This window comes from Notamacropus eugenii, chromosome 6, assembly GCF_028372415.1.
Source record: "Notamacropus eugenii isolate mMacEug1 chromosome 6, mMacEug1.pri_v2, whole genome shotgun sequence".
Lineage (NCBI taxonomy): Eukaryota > Metazoa > Chordata > Mammalia > Diprotodontia > Macropodidae > Notamacropus > Notamacropus eugenii.
The window spans coordinates 369,243,186-369,255,332 of NC_092877.1; positions in this window are offsets into that span (position 1 = coordinate 369,243,186).

Sequence of the window (12,147 nt, forward strand, 5' to 3'; positions counted from 1 at the left end):
GGTCGCAGACACTTGACATATTTACTAGCTATGTGATCTTAGGCAAGCCATTTAACCCCAATTCCCTTGCCCTTCCCCCCTCCAAAGAAAAAGGACTTGAATCTAGGTCTTCCTGCCTCTAACTCCAGTACTCTCTCACCTACAATGTGTTGTCTCCTAAATTCATGTTGCAAAATCATTAGTCATGAAGCCCTATCAAGCCTCCATAATAATAAAAATGATAATAATAGCAAACATTTATACAGTGCCTTAAGGAACACAAAGCACTTCACACATATTATATGATCTTCATACCAACACTATCAGGTAAGTGCTACTTTGCATATGAGAAAATTAAAACTGAGAAAGGTGGACACACTGTCTTTCTGTCTCTTTGCTTTGCTTTTCCTTGTCAATAGCCACTAAATTCAGTCAAACCAAATCAAGACAAGTTAAAAAGTCACTGGATTTGGGGTCAATGTAAAGGTGCTTGAGTTTCATTTCTTAGGCTCATAGGCTATAGAGCTGGGAGAGACATTAGTGCATCTAGTGCAATTTCCTCATTTTCTAAAGGAGGAAATTGAGACCCAGACAAGTAAAATGATTTACGCACAGTCACACAAATAATGGAGTCAGGATTTAATAATTTATTTAGAAAGCATGTATTAAGCTGGTACTGTATACCAGGTACTATGCTAGGTGCTGCAGATATAAAAGAAAAGAAAGAAAGTATTTACTATTAAAGAATTTACATTCTAACAAAAGAATGTGGACATATAAAGGCATATTCAGAATAAATACATGGTTGTGGAGAAGAAGCTAGCAACTGGTGGGAATTCAATCCAGTTCCTCTGATTCTAAATTGAGTCCTCTTTCCAACCATGAGTCACCTTTCTGAATTCATCCCTATCCCTTCTTAGTAGATGGACAATATTTGAAGCAGTTGTTTGTTTTGTATTTTGCTGATGTACAAAAAAAAATATGGCTGATCTACTTCACACATCTTCACCACCAACTGGAACATCTCCATCATTGGATTTCCTGGTAGAGATCACTTGTGTTCTGTGCTGCAAATTAGCTTGATCAGACTTTTTCCAAGCAGGCATCAGAGAGCTGTGCAGGGTTGGGAACCCAGATCTTTCATCTCTCTGAGATTGCTGTAAAAGTGATGAGGATGGAGTTGGGAACCTCTTTTCAGACTTTATCAAAGATTGTTGCATCAAATAGAACCAGTTTGTTAACCTTGTCTCAAACTTTTCCCTTTGTCTACTTTTCAGATTTGCTCTCAAACTTGTACATGAGATTTTTGTCCCTTTTGGACAACATGCTGGCTTCTTTCTTCTTGGTTGTCATCTTTGACCAGGACTGAGAAGCTTCAAGAACTCTGGATACAAGAATCACCTAGCTAAGATGCTAGCAGTAAAGAATCACCATTAATTACTAAAATTACAAATTATCTTTGGTTCGCCCTTTCCCCTTTGCTTGTCAGGATAGCTAATATTTCCTCTATTTGAATAATTACTTTGGGTTTGGGCAGCATTTCCCTCAAATAATTTGGTACAAAATATTTTGGGGCTAGTCATATAATACCAGACCATATATGGGCAGAGCTCCAAGATCAAGGCCATGGGCCACAAGAGACAGGTATATTAAACAAGGATTAGAGTTGACAAAAATAGATATTTCTAGGGTCAGAGTTATGGATAACAGGTATTTCTTGGGTCAGTTATAGACAATACATGTTTATGAAAGCAGAACAAAGATGAAATTCAGAGTTGCACCATCTTTTCTTTTGTAGTCTCTCCTATAGGATTTCTAAGTCCTTTCTAAATGTTGGTCCAGCTGAATTCCACAAAATAAGTTCACAATTTTGTCAAGAAAGAATTTTAATGATGATTATCATTTTATATACTAAAAGGGAACTCTTAATAACAAATATAATGATCTATCAAAAATGACTCCTATGTAAAGAAAACAGAATCTCAAACATGAGAGCTAATCAAAATTATTTTTGTTGTTCAGTTGTTCAATTATGTTTGACTCCTCATGACCCTATGGACCATTGCATGCCTTTCAATCCTCCACTGTCTCCCAAAGTCTGTCCAAGTTCGTGTTCATTGCTTCTATGACATTATCTATCCATCCTATCCTCTACCACCCCCTTCTTCCTTTGCCTTCAATCTTTTCAAACACCAGAGTCTTTTCTAAAGAGTTTCATCTTCTCTTTGTGAGGCTAAAGCATTTCAACTGCAGCTTCAGTATTTGATCTTCCAGTGAATGGCCGGAATTAATTTCTGTAAGCATTGTAAGCATCTGGTCTCTCTCCTGTCCAAGTGATTCTCCAAACTCTACTCTAGCACCATAATTCAAAGGTTTCTATTTTTTGGCACTCAGCTTTCCTCATGGTGCAACTCTCATTACCATACATTGCTACTGAAAAAAATCATAGCTTTGACTATACAGTTCTTTGTCAGCAAGGGGATGGCTCTGTTTTTTAGTATGCTGTCCAAATTTGCCATAGTTTTCCTTCCAAGGAGCAAGCCTCTTTAATTTTGTGGCTGTAGTCAACATCTGCAGTGATCTTTAAACCCAAGAATATAAAATCTGACACTATTTACATTTCTTCTTCCTCCATTTGCCAGGAAATTATGAGATCAGTTGCCAAGATTTTAGTTTTTTTCATGTTAAGTTTCAAGCCAGCTTTTATACTCTCCTCTTTCACCCTCATCAAGAAAGAGGCTTCTTAATTCCTCTTCATTTTCTGCCTTCAGGGTAGTATCATTTGCATTTATGAGATTTTTTTATATTTCCCCCAGAAAACTTAATTCTGGCTTTTGTTTCATCCAGCCTGGAATTTCACATGATGCATATAAGTTAAAAAAGTAAGGTGGCAATATGCCACCTTGTCATAATCCTTTTCCAAACTTAAATGAAGCAGTTGTTCAATATACTGTTCTAACTATTGCTTCTTGTCCTTCATACAAGTTCTTCAGGAGACAAGTCAGATGATCTGGTCCTCCCATCTCATTGAAGACTTGCCACATTTTGTTGGGATCCACATAGTCAAAGGCTTTAGAGTAGTCAATGAAGCAGAAGTAGATTTTTTTTCTGGAACTCCCTTGCTTTCTCCATAATCCAGTTAATGTTGGCAATTTGGTCTCTGGTTACTCTAACTCTTAAAAAAGTAACCTACTAGGCCAAGATAGCAGAGTAGAAAAATGCACATACTCTAGTTCTTCCCCCACAGCCCATAAAATACCTGTAAAAATGACACTAAAATTCTAGAGCAGCAGAAGCCACAAAACAACAGCATGAAAGAGATTTCCAGCCCAAGATAGGCTGGAAGGCTGATAAGAAAGGTCTGTCTCACAGGATGTGGAGTGGAGCACAGACCACAGAGCCCAGCCAACCTTGGCCACACAGCACCACCAGGAAGAGGACTAGAACAGGACTTGGGGGCAGAATCCCTAGCAGTAGCTGCAGTTCTCAGATCCCTCAACCCACAAACATCAAAGACAGGTTCAAAAGTCAGTGAGAAAGCTTTTTTTACCTGGGTGAGAAGGGAGCAGGGTCCTCTGCTAGCTCTGGCCCCAGGCGGCAGCAGCAGCAGCAGCAGCGTCCATTTTTGGAGCCCTTGGCCTAAAGACCCTGGGGGAATTGAGCCGCTGATTGAGTCTCAGCCTTGGGGTAAGGAAGAGTGCTTGCTGACAGAATGCAGCTGGTGGAGGCTCTGGAAAGGAAATTCTACTTGCAGATCCTAGGTAGAAAAGCTTTGGTAGCTCCCAGACCAGAGAGCAGGCCAGGAGAGGAGTAAACTCCCCTCCCTTGATTGTGCCACCTTGCAGGAACTGAGAACTTGCAAGTCCTTAGAGTATGCCTCTTGACAAAGGACTAAAAAGTCAAGTAAATGGCTGAGAAAATGCCCAAAAAAAGGGGAAAAAATAAGACTAGAGAAGGATACTTTCTTGGTGAACAAGTATTTTCTTCCATCCTTTTGGATAAAGAAGAACAATGCTTACCATCAGGGGAAAATATAAAAGTCAAGGCTTCTACATCCAAAACCTCCATAATAAATATGCAATGTTCTCAGGCCATGGAAGAACTCAAAAAAGATTTTGAAAATCAAGTAAGAGAGGTGGAGGAAAAATTGGGAATAGAAATGAGAGAGATGCAAGAAAATCACGAAAAGTGAGTCAACAGCTTGCTAAAGGAGACCCAAAAAAATTCTGAAGAAAATAACACCTTTAAAAATAGGCTAACTCAATTGGCAAAAGAGGTTCAAAAAGCCAGTGAGGAGAAGAATGCTTTCAAAAGCAGAATTAGCCAAATGGAAAAGGAGGTTCAAAAGCTCACTGAAGAAAATACTTCTTTCAAAATTAGAATGGAACAGATGGAGGCTAATGACTTTATGAGAAACCAAGAAATCACAAAACAAAACCAAAAGAATGAAAAAATGGAAGATCATGTGAAATATCTCATTGGAAAAACAACTGACCTGGAAAATAGATCCAGGAGAGACAATTTAAAAATTATGGGCCTACCTGAAAGCCATGGTCAAAAAAAGAGCCTAGACATCATCTTTCATGAAATTATCAAGGAAAACTGCCCTGATATTCTAGAACCAGGGGGCAAAATAAATATTGAAAGAATCCACCGATCACCACTGGAAAGAGAGACTCTTAGGAACATTGTGGCCAAATTCCAGAGTTCCCAGGTCAAGGAAAAAATATTGCAAGCAGCTAGAAAGAAACAATTCAAGTATTGTGGAAATACAATCAGGATAACACAAGATCTAGCAGCTTCTACATTAAGGGATCAAAGGGCGTGGAATAGGATATTCCAGAAGTCAAAGGAACTAGGACTAAAACCAAGAATCACCTACCCAGCAAAACTGAGTATAATACTTCGGGGGGAAAATTGGTCTTTCAATGAAATAGAGGACTTTCAAGCATTCTTGATGAAAAGACCAGAGCTGAAAAGAAAATTTGACTTTCAAACACAAGAATGAAGAGAAACATGAAAAGGTAAACAGCAAAGAGAAATCATAAGGGACTTATAAAAGTTGAACTGTTTACATTCCTACATGGAAAGACAATATTTGTAACTCTTGAAACTATTCAGTATCTGGGTACTGGGAGGGATTACACACACACACACACATGCATGCACACGCACACACACACACACACACACACACACACATAGACAGACTGCACAGAGTGAATTGAAGAGGATGGGATCATATCTTAAAAAAATGAAATCAAGCAGTGAGAGAGAAATATATTGGGAGGAGAAAGGGAGAAATGGAATGGGGCAAATTATCTCTCATAAAAGAGGCAAGCAAAAGACTTATTAGTGGAGGGATAAAGAGGGGAGGTGAGAGAAAAATATGAAGTTTACTCTCATCACATTCCACTAAAGGAAGGAATAAAATGCACACTCATTTTGGTATGAAAACCTATCTTACAATACAGGAAAGTGGGGGATAAGGGGATAAGCAGGGTGGGGGGGATGATGGAAGGGAGGGCATAGGGAGGAGGGAGCAATTTGAGGTAAACACTTTTGGGGAGGGACAAGGACAAAAGGGAAAACAGAATAAATGGGGAGCAGGATAGGATGGAGGGAAATATAGTTAGTCTTATACAACATGACTTATGGAAGTCGTTTGCAAAACTACACATATATAGCCTATATTGAATTACTTGCCTTCTCAGTGGGGATGGGTGGGGAGGAAGGAAGGAAGAGAAGTTGGAACTCAAAGTTTTAGGAATGAATGTTGAGAATTGTTTTTGCATACAACTGGGAAATAAGAAATACAGGTAATGGAATATATAAATTTATCATGCCCTACAAGACAAGAGAGAAGATGGGGATAAGGGAAGGGAGGGATGTTAGAAGAGAGGGCAGATTGGGGGAAGGGGTAATCAGAATGCTTGGTGTTTTGGGGTGGGGGGAGGGGAGAGATGGGGAGAAAATTTGGAATTCAAAATTTTGTGGAAATGAATATTGAAAACTATAAATAAATAAACATTTTTAAAAACCTGCTATTCTGGTACTTTTCAGTTCAAATATTTTTGAAATCTAAATTGAAGAATCTTAAGCAAAAACTTGATGACTGTGGAATAAGTGCAGTTGTCTAGTAATTTAAACATTCTTTGGCATTGTCCTTCTTTAGGACTGGGACATAAATGGACCTTTTCCAATGCAGTGGTTACTGTTGAGTTTTCCAAATGTTCTGGCATATTGGAGCGCAGCACTTCAACAGCATCTTCAGGATGCTCAGCTGGAATTTCGTCACCTCCACTTAACTTTCTGTTAGCAATGTTTCCTAAAGCCCATAACTTCATTCTCCGGTAGTTACTGAAAACCAGCTTTGTGTTAGGCCCTGCGGATACAACCATGATGAATCAAATAGTCCCTACGCACAAGAATTTATATTAATTTAAAAATATATACTACATAAATATAAAGTATGTATAGACACACAAATCAGATACATATGTGTATGTGTGTACATGTATACATATATATATATTCTTGTATATGTGTATGTATGTAAGGTAATTTGGGAGGAAGGGTACTAGCAGTTGAGGGGACAGAGGCCAAGAAAGGCTTCCTGTGAAGATGGTGGAGTGGAGTGGGGAGAGACTTGAAACTGTTGGAATAATCTAGGGGAGGGGTGATAAGGGCCTGAACCAAGGAGGTAACTGTGAGGGTGGAGAAAAGGCATCTGATGAGAGAGATGATGTGAAGGTAGGCAAGATACATAATCATTAGATTAGTATGTCTCCTTGGCCGAAAAGGACTTGAAGACCTGTGCAAAAATCTTCATGGATTTTCTAATTCCTTGAAAAGAGAGTGAAGGAAGAAGAAGGGGGAGGGAGAGGTCAAAGAAATGATTTCCAATCCCTCATTTGCTCCAATAAAGAATAGCCTCATGTGTCCTTCTGCCCACAGAGTTGTTGGAGATCCTCCCAAGCTCCCCTAGTGCTCCAGCCTTCAGCACAGAAGGAACTCAGCACAGAGAGCCTGTCAACCTGGCTGCTGACTTGTGGCTAGCTAGGAGATTAGAGAGAGCACACAAGGACAAACCCAAAGCCTCCAAAGGATCTGGCCAAAGCTGTGCCTACTGCTCTGATCACATCATGTATCCTCCTGCAAAGACCCAATGCTGTACTGCAATTCCAGTCCTTAAGGCTAACCAAACAAACAAAGCTACCTGCCATAGGGGCAAGTCCATCTATCTCTCTGCTTCCAATTGAAGGAGACAATCACTGCTGTTAATCTCTCAGTAGGGAGAGGGCCAGTGGCCTGGTCTCCCCACTAGGTCCAACAAGAAGCCATGAGCACATGTGGTCCTGCTACTGCTTCTTTCTCTATGATGTCTGATCTCTTCTGTTCTAAGGGGAAGTAAATGGATGCAACCTGGAAGCTTCAAAAATCTGGAGAGCAAGCAGTTGTCAGTCCAGGAACCAGAAACCATGCCAGAGCTTACCAACAGCTGAGCCCAGTGTGCCAGCAAGGTCTTGAGGATCAGCCTCTGGATCCAGACCAACAACTGACTGACTCCAAGACAATGTTTCCTGCAGCAGCAAGGGATTTACTCTATCTTTTGGCTACATCACATTAGGGAGGGAACTTGGAAGCTTGAGCCCACTCTCCCCACAGACTGAAAGGATAGAGATGAGAGTGTAGCCCCAGTGTCAGAGCAAGGGGTTCCATAGCCTTAAAGAAAACCCTACAATCCCTCAGGAGTACAATGACTCCTATAATTCTGAGGATGAGACGGGGCTCAGAGATATTGCAGCCTTTCAGTTAAAGGCAGAAAGAGACAAAGAGTAATCATCAAATTAACTAGTTGCTAACCAGTCCTCACATTCATTCATTCATTCATTCATTCATTTAGAATTTATTAAGGGATTTCCCTAAATAGAGCATTGTGCTGGGAGCCAGGGGCATACAAAACTTAAACACCACCACAGACTTTGCCTTTATTGAGCTGTCAGGGAAGGAGATCAGTCTCCTCATCTATAAGATGAAAGGACTGGTCTTGAAGGTCCCTCTCAGCTCTACATCTAGGCTCCTAGGAGCTTAGGACAATCACAGATAACTGTTATTCCATGTTACATGATAACTGCATCAGAGAGTTGCACACCTGTGCCATGTGAAATCTGAAGGCTTTACTGTTATGTGTGAGGGTAGAAGGAATCAGAGTAGGCTTCATGGAAGAAGCAGTGATTTGGACTTTAAGAGATGGGCAGAAATGCAAAAAGCAAGGATGGGGCTATGTAGCTGAGGCATAAGACTGAGCATGCCACTTTCACTAGGAGGTTTCTCAATACCCTGAAATGTTGGAGGAGTTCAAAAGCTGGGTTGGTTCTGTCTTTAGCTGGCAAGGCCACAAAATCTGTCCCTCTTCCAGAAAGTATTTTTTTTGCATTTGAGGCTAAGTAAAATGTGGAGAAACTCTTTTACTGGGAAGCCGCGTGTTGACTTATTTCAGCTCTTCAGGGGCGCCCTTGATTCTGTAGATGATTCAGCCTCTCCAGCGGATGAGAAGGAAGTGGGACCATAAACGATAATGTTCTTTCTAAACATATACATCCAAGCATCAATTCCTGCTGACAGAAAACCATCATCTCCTGTATCTGGCATTGCCTTATGGCAGCCACTCAGAGACCAAGAAGTCCAGCAAGCAACCCAGTGTGGATAATTCACGTAATTATCCAGGAGATGATCCAGAAATCTCATTTTTAGGCATGTGTTCCAAGGAAATCAAAGACAGAAAGTACTTTCTAATTACGAGAATAGTTAGTAACATTTTTGGATTAGGAAAAAAAACAAAATTGGATACAAATGAGTGTCAAATGATTAGGGAATTATTTGGACCAATTTTGGTTGTAACAGAATACTTTGTATTTTTAATTACACTGTGAGAAATTATCAATAGGAGAAATTTGAGGAAGACTGGGAGGCATCTGGAAATAATGTAAAGAACAATGATTCTTAAGTCAGAGGACCTGGCTTTAACCCTGCTTCTCATGTTACCACCCCGGGCTCTCTGGATCTGAGTTTCCTCATCTGTCAAATGAGGTTAAACTAGACAACCTCTAGGGTCCTTGAAGCTTTAGACCTAAAAGCCTATGGACCTATAAAATGATGCTGAGCATTTTTTAAAAAATCAGAACAATATACACAGTGACTACTACAATGTAAGTGAAAAATAACATGAAAGGGCCCCTGAACTCAACCTGAATGAAATGAGCAACACTGATTCCAGGGAAGAAATAACAAAGCATTCCTTCCTCCTCTCAGGTGGTGGAGAAGGGATGAGGAGTGAATATGAAAAGCCAGATGTTGGCTAACAGACATTGTGCTATATTTTGAAACAATTTTTTCTTTATGAGAAGAGATAGCTTTGATTACTTCATCTGAAAATTGCCTGTTCATATACCTTGATTATTTATCAGTTAGAAAATGGCTCTTATTTCTATAAATTTGACTCAGTTCTCTATATATTTGAGAAATGAGGTCTTTATCAGAGAAACTTGCTGTAAAATTTTTTCCACAGTTATGATTACTAACTCTTTTATTTTCATAGAACTATCTATGGCTAGCAGGGGTGAGGTATATATTTGGAAGTGATTGTAATGGTAAAAATCAAAATGCAATAGGGCTTTAATAAAATAAAATAAACATTGATATAGGCACATCAGGATGGGCCAGAATGACTGACAGATATGAATGACAACTCCAAGGAATCCTAATAATAAATAAACCCTGGGGTGCCTTGTTATGTAGCTCATTCATGGTCAGTGTATTTGAAAGCTGTCTGAGCTTTACTTGGCCTAGGTTGGTGCATTGACCAAAGGCTCCAGCTCCCTTAACCTCCTGCATATGAGACAATGCCTCCCCTAACCATCAGGGCAACTCAGGCAACTCAAGGGCACCATATGAGCTGCCTGGTCTGTCAGGAACCAGAACATCTGAGAAATTAGATGGTTGTCAGGATACTGAGCACACGTATGTATCCTTGAATTTTTTTTCATGTGCAACACTGGTAGCTTACTTCCTATGAGTGGATTCTGGAGGGTTATATTTGAGAAGTGTGTAGAGAACTAGTCCTAGACAGATTCAAAACACTGGAATTCTGTTAGACTCACTAGCATAACAAGAGCAAGACCCCAGAGAAATTTAAAGGTAAGTCATCGAATTCTCCATGTGATACTGACAAAAAACTATTGAGCTTTATCTAAGCCAAACCTTCGGGTCTCTTTCTCTACCTGAAAGCACCTAAGGAGGAAGATAATCCTCTGGGCTTTTCATGGCTGCAGTGAGTGTTTAGAAGATCCAGTAAGTGTACTCCAAGAAAACTTGACCATCTCTGAGTGTGTGGAGCTAACACTCTAAAGGAATCTAGTTGCAGAAATAGGTTTTGTATAACTGTATATGTATAATAGGGATCATTCTTCTTGCCTTCTCAATGAGTGGGGGTAGAGGTGGAGAGGAGGAAAATGGGAAAATTAAAATTAAATAAAAACAAAGGATTCTAAGTGTCTATCTGTACGTTAACATCTGAAAAGCTCAGGATATTATGGAAGCAACCTAGCAATGTAGGGTCATCTTTCTCAATGGTTGATTAAAGGAGTAGGAAAGAAAGGTCCCTTTCACACAATGGAATTCTGTAGTGAGTACTGGGGTTTGCTCCTCATTGATGATGAGACCAGGGATTCAGCATCAACCAAGCAATACGTTCCAGAGCCAAAATTTGGACCCAGATTTTCTGATTCCAAATCCATCAATCTTTCAGGATGACTAGAATTCTGGAGAATTTAGAAATAGGTAAGAAACTACTTGATAAATTTTCCCCAAAATTTTCTAGAATCAACTCCCCCCAAAATGGTACTCTATAAATGAAAATGTTCCATCAGACCCAATTCCAATGAGCTTAAAATGTTTCTCCCAGACACATTCTTTTACACTTTAAAGAGAAAAAGAAAAATCCTTCAAGATGAAGAAAGAGAACTCTAAAATTCCAGCTTCCACAGGAAGTCTTTCCTGAACCTCTTAACGCTAGTGCCTTCTCTCTGCAGATTATTTCTGGCTTTCTCTTGCACACAACTTGCTTCTATATAGTTGTTGGCAAGCTCCTTTAGATTTTGAGAGTAGGATCTGTCCAACGATGTAAGACAATTCCAAAGAACCTGTGAAGAAAAATGCTATCCACCTTCAGATAGAGAACTGAAGAACTGTTGAGTGTAGATTGAGGTAGACTTTTTTTTTTTACTTTATTTGTTGGGTTTTTTTCTGTTTTATTTTGCAACATAACTAATGGAAATTTATTTTGCATGACTTCACATGTAAAAAATAATGACAAAAAAGACAGGAGAGTCTAGCTGTTGCTTTTCTTTATATGCCTAGTGCTGGACTGGCACATATACCTATACGTGTATAAATGTTAATAAATGTTAATTGACTGAATGACTGAAACAAATATGGCATGAAGTAATATCAATTAGGATCACAACAATTTTTTTTTCCAGAAAGTTATAACCAAAAGAAATTGAAATACAACACAAACGTAATGGAGGCTTTGGAACATGCCCAGATCACCTAACTTGAATTTTCTCTGCTTCTGGGAGAAAACATCTTTTTTTTTTTTTTCAAATGTATAGAAGTAGCCTCCTTCAACTGGCTGCATAGCTAGAATGGGCTACATCTTAAAACTGTTGGACTAGAACAGTCTCCCTCTCTCTGTCTCTGTCTCTCTCTAATCTCACACTGTCTCTGTCTACATCTCATATAATAAGCACCTACTATGTGTCAAGCACTGTGTGCCAACCAATGGGAATAAATTACAGGGGCAGATTTTGACTCAGAATACAGGAAACAGAGTAAAACAAAAATTAGGGCAAAAGGTGAATCTGATAACAAGATGGGTTCATTGATCTTCTGTCTGTACAGTTCTCCAAGCAAAGGCCAAAAGGGCCGCGTGGAAAGGATGTTTCAGTCAGGCAGTCAATGAACATATATTAAGTGCCTATGATGTGCTCAACACTAACCTAAACTCTGGGGATACAAAGGAGGGCAAAAGGCACTCCCTGATCTCAAGGTGCCCACAGCCTAATGGGCGAAAGACAACATGCAAACCACTGTGTACCAATGAGC